Below are 9,610 nucleotides of genomic sequence, written 5' to 3'. Positions count from 1 at the left end.
GAAGTAACTTTTCAGGGCTATATTTCAGATAGGCTACACAATATCAACATGAAGCATCATGTGTGTGTAATCAATGAGGGGAATTATAATTCATACAAACAATTACTTTAAAGTTGATTTTACCGTTTATCAAGGGATTTTGCATCCATCCACAAACAAAATGTATTTTGCGGGGATATTAATTCAATAAATTTGCTGGTTTTAAATAAGTTAATGTCTTAATATTCTTGCTTTTAGCTCACCTAAGCAAACAATTATCATGGTAAGCTTTTATGAATGCATTTTGTTCATCGACATCAGTTGGCTTCATGAAAATTGGTCAGTATATTTGCCCTAATGATATATCGGCTGAGTTGGAGATTGGGTAAAAAAACCCAGATCACTGGGTCAAATGATAGGCAAAGATTCTGCACACTCTAAAGGCACCATTTATTGCCTAATCTTCGAGAAACTGGTAAGAACATAAGTCCAAAAGATACATTTGGACAAACTTGAAACTGTTTTCATCTGCCGTAGCACGTTGTAAAGTAAGTGTGTGGCAAAGTCATCAACATTTAAGTTCGGCATAAAAGATAACACTGGCTGGCATTTGTAATGTTTAAATTTATAAAACTAATAGCTTCAAACTGTTTCAATTGCTTTTTGTGGGAAAAGTTTACAACGATTGTGCTCAAAATACATTTTTGTAAGTTTGTTATATTGACACTCAACAATTAGAGTTCAGTTTTAAATTATTGACTTATTATTATTATAACATGCAGCCAGGTTAACATTCTTTGAAAGGCTACATGAATACATGTATGACTGAAAGCTATCATCATGCAAATTGTATAAGTAAGGATCGTGTTAAGTTTATATCTCATTCAAGTTGTCTTACAAGCTTCGCAAAGTTACGTGTTGTGGTACTTTTTTTATTTCTCCTTGTTCTATTTAAACAAGGTTTTCAACGAAGTGTTTCTATGTGCACGAAATCTGCAATAAATATTGTCTGTCAATTGAGGAGTTAAGCGTGACAAGGTCACAATCGAGTTTCAATATGGCGTTATGTTAAAGTCATTAAGATGAAAAGCTGAGTAAAACGCCAAAACAAAGCGCATTAGTGCTCTATACCTATGTTTAGGTAAGAGTTGTTGACACCGTGTGAACTGCTAGGGTTACAAGTAATGCATAAACAACAATGTACAGGTCAAGATGGCTGTCTTGATGACTACCTAATTTGTGAGTAAAATGTATTGCTCGCAGATTTATTTATTTTTTATTTTCATCAATGATCTTCTTGTATATTTTTGAATTTTGTATGATGTCAAAAATCAAAAGTTTTGTAAAGTAAAATTGTATGCTTAGGGAGATAGGTATTTAACAGTATTCATTTAATATGATGGTGATTGCAAATTGTCTTTATATTCAGTTCTCACTACCATTTTCATCATACTTTCTATGCTTTCAGAACGTCCAAAGAGGCCATGTTTTTATTTTGTTTAAGTTATCTCTATGAAATAAATAGGATGATAAATTGTGCACACAAAGCTCGACCCGTGCGTAATGACAGAAACTTCATAAATGTGAATGGCGTGTGTTCATTTTAAACTTGCGATTAATTTTGAAAAATGAATTGCGTCTTAAATTATGCAATAGCGAACAACTTTAGTGCCTTCAGCGCTTTGATTAAGACAGCCATCAGTAATGATTTAACAGAATTAATTGCAGCAAACAAATATAATCATTTGATTTAGTGGATACTTCCTTGTGGTAATATGTTACTGATCATTTGTGATAATTACTAAAGCTTTGAGTTGTCAATTATCTCTGGTTAGTCTACTGAGTAGACTTCAACACTGGGGCTGAATTTATGTTTCAAAGACCAGCTATTTATTAAGTTTTCTTGTCGGGTTTGTTTACTACCGGTTCTTTCATTCTGTTTGTAATGTTTGTGCAACATGTATCACGCTTTTTCGGCGTAAGCTGTCTTAAGCCAGCTTTTCACCTCTCCTGACCTTTGTAAGTGTCCAATAAAATTCAAATAAAATTTCCCGCGGCTAGGTACGAATGAATACACTTCATTTATTCCATTGGCTGATTTGAGTATTCCACCAGAACATTGGAAACATATACGCGTCTTTGTAACACTGTCTTACTGCATGAAACAATTTTATTTCTAATGAAAAGGCTTAATAGATAGAACAGTTTTACACTCAATTCTCGACATCAATACAGTTTGCGCGTGCACCTTTTTATTTTCAGAGAATTACCAGCGCAAGGCGTTTATATTTAAAGGCTATGTTCTCATATTTAGTACTAACTTCCATATTCTTGTCAACATGTTAACATGTAAAAGTATAAAGAGCAGTGGAAGCGAGGCCTCACTTTAATACATTGCATTTCAACCCGGGTCATTACGCGGCCAGTGGTTGTGTTGTTTTTTTTTTTTTTTTTTATCGAGTGCACCGGGATTGTCTCCCATATGGCCATCGCCCCCAGAAAGACGTTTTAGTTGGTAACGGGGGATAGTGCAAGATACAGAAGACACCCCGTTCCAGAGGTGACCCTGGGTCTTTTAGTGCCCGGTGTATAGCACCTAGTACACTGCCCCTCGGTTTAACGTCTCATGCGAAAGACGAGTTAGTAGGTTAGGTGCAGCGGGGGATCGAACCAGCGATCTCTGGATTGTGAAGCCAGTGTGTTACCACTAGACCACGGATCCGCTACATTACGCGGCCAGTGTATGAATGTCAGAGTTTATATACAGGTCATCACCGGAGTTCGCGGCCAGTAAAATAATAGTTATATAATAAATACGCTATCGTGAACTAGGTGACCTGGAATTTTCTTTAGACCAGAAATGTGTAGATTCTTAATGTGTTTTCAACAATACAATGATACATATTATTTTTGATTAATTTAACAATAATTATTCCACCATATTGACCAATGTATTAAGCATGAGCGCGATGATTATCGATACTGTTAATAATCGAATCAAATAGCAATGCCCGACAAACCACTAAAACAGGTTTGTTCGAAGAACGCGCCTATAAATACGGATACTTCTCGTGTGGCCGGTTGACTCGTATGTTTTAATTTCACTTCCATTCTTCTTTTGGTTTTCTGTTTTGTATCTAAAGGTTTATGACCAGCAATATGTAATAATGTAAAATAAGCCGCGAAAACTCCGCGTAACATCCCGTACTGCGTGTGATGCAGCTAAGAACTGCACAGAAAAAAGACATTCGCTATCATTGATCTCATTCATTGAACTATCAACGCCGTATATCTTTTTTAAAGATATTTCTTGTAAATATTAAGGCGTGTGTACTGAACCGACCAAACAAAGTTTAAAGGGGCCTTTTCACAGATTTTGGCATTTTTTAACTTAATCATTAAATGCTTTATATTGATAAATGTAAACATTGGATCGTAAAAGCTCCAGTAAAAAATCAAGAATAAAATTAAAAAGAAGAAAAAGAACATTGCCCGGACCAGGTTTCGAACCAGTGACCCCTGGAGTCCTGCCAGAGTCCTGAAGTAAAAACGCTTTAGCCTACTGAGCTATTCCGCCGAGTACATATACTTGAAGTATTTTATACCTTATATAAGCAATCTTCGTAGTTTCACAAAATTTAACGACAAAAACAGAACTCTCCAAATTATTCAATCGTTTCGCGTTGCAACGCTTTATAATTTTTAGGTTTTAAAATCGTCAAAAGATGCATTTAATGGCTATATTAGACCATGGTAAATGTTCAGTATTACTGTTTCCTCACAAATATCATAACTAAAACGAAAATTTGCGAATCTAAAACAACTTTTTTCAATTTTGTCAATTTACCAAAGCGTGAAAAGATCCCTTTAATACTACGGCTGATTTATGGTGGGTTGTATCGTATTGTTTTCCTAGCGTGGCTATGACTATGCGAAATCTGGACACACATCGTTCGTAATACAGTCTGACATCGTCTTGCTCAAGACACAAACATAACTGAACTAAATGCATATTAGATAAGTGTCATTTAGTCATTATTTATAAATAAATTGGTTAATCTATTATTATTATTATTTACTGTTAGTTTGTATTCACGATCGTCGATATATATATAGATGTCCTCAATCCAATTCGATATGAAACACAACAACAAAACACGTCTAAGTAATGAAGCACTCACTCAGTGACATAGACAACTATAAATGAATACCATTCATTAACCTTAAATTATAAGGATTCAATCTGTTTTTGTATGTAAGTAAAATAATGACCTCAGCTTTTCAAATCGGAAAAAAGAAAACAATTGTTTTCGTATAAATGGCTTCGTTAATTACCATATATTCTATGTCATCAGCTATACTGTACAATAGGTCCATGACATAATCTAGAGGTATCATTTTTCCATAACTAAACTTTATCATACCAATTTAAAAGTTTTAAAAAGCCAACGCCTTTGGTGTCATTCGAGCTGTCTGTTTATACACAAAGTCTTTGTCATTATAAACAATACGTACGCTAAAGTTTAGTAATGAGTGTAAATAAATCAAAGTATTTGCTAATAAACGAGACAAAACCTTGATATATTTAAATCAATGTAATTCTGTTCAAGATCATGTTGACAACAAACAAAGCAGTCACATTTAACACGCAGAACACCACTAAATGATAATATTTACGGAAACTTAAGTTACATTTAAGACCGGTATTTGCAAAGCCTTGTCCTGCAAGTCATAAATGAACAAGAGAAAATTACCAAATAAGGGCGAACAAATGTTCATACGTAAATGCATGTTAAAGCACCAACGACATAATTATACGACGTAGAATAAAATTCTCAAGTAATACATACACACTATTTCTAAGACATACTTGTACGAAGAATTTTCGTCTGCAACTATTCTAACAGGAGAAAAATGACTTTCCGCTGTATAAAATATTGCATACATGTATTTAAATGCTATTTGAAAGCACACCATCGTCAATGTTGATCATGAATTTGAACGTTATACCCATTTAAATTATAAATTTGTTCTTCACAAAATGACAAAAAGAGACAGCTTGATACACATGAAAGTGAAATGTCGTATGCTGTTCGTGTCACCAAAGCAGAGGCATTTATTAGCCTCACAATTAAATCTGTAAAGCATATCGTGTGATAATATAACGTATTTAATACCATAGCAGTCTTATTTAATAAAACAACAAACACAATAAATGTACATATAATATACACGTAATAATAAAAGACATACATCTTTCTTGAGAACAAAACTCGAAGTATTTGTAATGTTGTTACATTTTAATAGCTTACAAAAATTAATGGATTGCGCTGCAAAACTAAGAAACACCTGGTTAACTTTGCAAACAACATAAACAAAATCCCCTGAATCAATGTACGTTAAAGTGATAAAGTATGTTTTACAAAATCACCAGATGTATATGTAAAACCATGATTTGGAAGTCTCACACTTTCGAAGTAGTTTGTTTGGTTCTGTCTGGTAACTTATTTTATTCAACAACGTTCGAAATGTTTTCAAAACAATTATATTTATCCATCTATTTTTCCGTATTTTTTCACAACACTTTGAACGAACACGTTTTTAGCCTGTATGTCAAAACATTGTTTGTGATCTTCTGTCTTGTTCATAATGTCTGTTGTTTTAATTATTTGAGGGTGTTTAGCCGCAGATGTCAGGCGTTGACTTCCAACCAGTGACGAAGCTGATTCCGATCGCAACGACTGTTGCTGAAAAGGAACCTTATGATATTCGTTATGCGTGAAAATCCTTGCTGAACGTCGTCTTTCAACTCGTTTCCTTTGAACTCTTTCCATTGTATCGACAGGTTCCTTTATCGAAATCACATCTTCTTCTGTTGAAAGTTCACTGTTACCTTGAATATCACTGCTTCCAGAGGATTGAGAGCTCGGTGAAGAAATGCTAGAGTCTGAGAACGTATTTGTAGGATCAGCATTAGGAATATGAAGTGTTCTTTGAAATAGCCCTGACTTTACCTTTGATGGTTGTGTTATTGTCTTATTGTTCGATACATGTTGCAGCTCTTTGTCTCTCTCACAGTACCGTGTTCGACCAGTTAGACTGTTTGAAAACGAAGCACATTGGTCTGTGCTCATTGCAAAACTTTTGACACATGATACTGGATGTAGCGATTTTGAACAGAGGTCACTTCATTTGCAGACAAGCAAATCATTGGAAGCCCCATTCAGACTCGATATAGAACAATATATTGCCTTATAATCAGATAATTCTGCCTCTTTACCGCTAGCAATAAGACTACCGAAAGATACTTTAAATGCACAGTTAACTATTTGTATACTTTGGGATTGTTTACATTCTTCAAAAATAGAATCCCAAAGTGTTTCCTGAGAACCAGTCTTAATATGAGTATCAATTATGTTCAAATAAAGTTCATCCGACAAAATCCCAACACTTTTTAATTGATCTGCAACTTTTGTTACGCAGGTGACCAAACTCATCCGACATCGAAGACATCTATATTTGGTCTTATTTAGGTCTTCGTCGCAGAATTCGTTAAAAGTTTCCAATATCATCTGTTTTAATTTTTGATCTAGATTATTATGTACCCATTGGTACATTGTACCAAAGTCTTTTCTCCTAAGAATCATTAGAAATTTCCTTAAGTTGTTATTTCGTCTTTGTCGTTTCTTTTGAATGAATTTTATTTCCTCAGCGCTCAGCCAATCAGGTAGGGGTATTCTCTTGTGCGCGGTGGTGTTTTCTATTATGTCCGTGAGATGACGTTGAATAGACTGTGACAAGCATACCGTTCTAAATGCTTCGTGTTTCTCTTTTTCATCTTTAATCGAAGAAAACGTAAGATGATATTTTGTTTATAAAACAAATATTATTTACGATAATTTTAGAATGAGAAGCCATACAGATCCATATTTTCAAACAATCAACAAGATCCTCGAAGCTTTAGCTTTCGAATGTGCTTTTCATTAAAGTGCGATGCGAACCAAAAAAATGCTTTGTATTGTTTAAATGCGACAAATAAGTCGTTGCATGTGTTTTAAAATCAATTGACAATAATTCGTAAATTAGTAATTAGCTTATAAAGATTCGACTTTTCAACATTGGTTTGAATACAGAAAAACAATAAATACTTAAATAAATGACGTTCTTATAAAAATACAGTAAAAGTATATTATTTTACACAATAACGATCATATTAGATAATTGAAGAACATACCTTTAAGGAGCGGATCCGAAACACTTGTCCTGCTGGCGATCTTTTTTCTTGTAGGTCTTTCACTGAATGAATGCGACTTTGTCAGATTTGTTTTCTGCTTTACATGAGCGACGCTCATTTTGCTCATTTCTGCTCGAACTTTATTAATAAAGTTGTCCATCACAGCTTGTTGTGCTTTCTTCGTTTCTGATTTGCAGCACTCAGATGTATTTGTTTTGTCAGCATTGTTATCGAAAGATGTGTCGTCATTGACCCTTATTACTGCTAGAAGTGATCTTATCTCTACGTCTTGTTCTCTTTGTCTATCACTTACACGTTTAAATTCTGTCTTCAAGGATTCCAGAAGGTTACAAATCTTATCTAAAGTCGTTAAGTGTTCCGCCATAATTGTTCATATATCTTATGTAATGTGTGTTAATATATATTTTAATTGTTTTCTTTTTTCTGGATTATTTTTGTGTGTATATGAAAAGACAAGTTATTCAAATATATTAGTCAAATTGTATATGATTTAACTTAAATAGCTGTTAAGAATATGAACTTATTAGTTATTTGTCATTTAGTAAACGATAACACGTTTAATGAAAATATATATCCGATCATTGTATGCTGTCTGTTATATTCGTATTGAAAAGTAAATTTGACGAACACCTGTTGAGTTCCAAATATGAAAACGGCGATATATATGACATTCAATGCTAGTAGTTTTTTAGTCCTTTTAACACGTATTCTGTTTACTGATTGAACGTTTAATATAAAAGCAGGTTCCTAAATAGTAACACAACGGTAACTCCGCGTTTCTTTGCATTCCACAGCTCATTGATATCTGTATGCTTTGTGAAACATGATAGTGATCATTACCGTGTACGGGGACACAACGTAATTAAATATAGTGCGTGTCATTTTAAAATACCTCCAACATGGGTATATTGTTCTTTTAAAATATTGATTACGTAAATATATATTTAAACAACGGTTATTTTATGTCTGAGCTTGATTGTCACGCATTCAAGAACAATTCAACACACGAACAAATAAACGAACCAGTACGTCGAATCTTTTAATCGTCCATTTTTACATAGACTGGATGAACGGTCGTTTAATTAAAACTGTTAATCATATGAATCTTTGAACAAATAATAAGATATCGTTTAACTGATTATAAATGAGACACTCTTTATGTATTGTTAATGTCATATTTTACGTCAATTACACTTACAGCACATGGAGTATAAGGTGTCAGATAGCATTTTTGTCATCCATATATTCACCATTTCTAATTTGTATGTAGTTTATTTTGTACTGGTTAATGTTGTTGTTGACATTTTATCTCTGTATTAGCAATACTTTTCGTTTAAGAGACACAAGATAAAAATGTGAATGGGTTGATAGAATGACCATAACGTTTTGGCCGAACTTACCCAGTTGAGCAAGTTCACGTGCTGATTAGGACACACGGACGGACAAGAGCAAATAGTAAGATATATCTCCTTTCTGAAAGTGTGGACTTACACAATTAATGTCTTGTGCTGGTGAAAATTCAAAATGGAAATAAATCACCATTTTAGTGGATGGTTACGTTTTGTATAGTCGAAGAATCAAAAGTTCTTTATTACAGGAAATTCGCTTACTCTCCACCGTAATATACTTCATATCATATCATTTTTTCTTATCATTATAACAGCAAGACATATGCGGTTTTATATTGTTTATATGATCATACAAATTACAGAGTTGTATGTAATTTTGTCTATTTCCTTTTAAGTTTATCGTCGACTTACTAGGATTATTTAACGAGCGTTACTTAAGACAATTCTTCGTTTATTAGTTTCGCATCTAGTTTAGTCTTGCGGTTATTTCATACCGTGTTTTTAAATATTGTATACACTTCTTAAATACCCCGTTGAAGATTATATTCATATCTTGAAATATAATGTATAGTAATTACATTGTATTAAATATAATCGTTTAGGTAATAAATTCTTTGAACAATACTTTCAATGCCATGCAATAATAAAAGCACAACACTCGTGATTTCAGACCATACCTCTACATAAGCTTACTAACAACTGGTTGGCAATGTTTTCGAGAAATTGTTGAGCTCGTGTAATGATTATGGTTTGCACCAAATGTCATATCCTATATGCGTTTATCATGTAAATATCAGTCTCAAGGAGATATTTAAACCTAAAATCTATTCCGAGATCATCAGTTCAACGTTAACAATATAATTAACGTACATTTTTTGGAGTGTCGAAAATATTACGTTTGGGATTCCAAAATTGTTTTAATTAAAATGGAATTTCGAATGGCCTGTATCTAAATATAGATATGTGCATGTTTTTATCACAGTCAAATAAACGCAGAGTATTCTCTTTACGGTATTAAAAGTTTTAC

Source organism: Dreissena polymorpha, chromosome 11, assembly GCF_020536995.1.
Source record: "Dreissena polymorpha isolate Duluth1 chromosome 11, UMN_Dpol_1.0, whole genome shotgun sequence".
Lineage (NCBI taxonomy): Eukaryota > Metazoa > Mollusca > Bivalvia > Myida > Dreissenidae > Dreissena > Dreissena polymorpha.
This window is presented reverse-complemented; position numbering follows the sequence as displayed.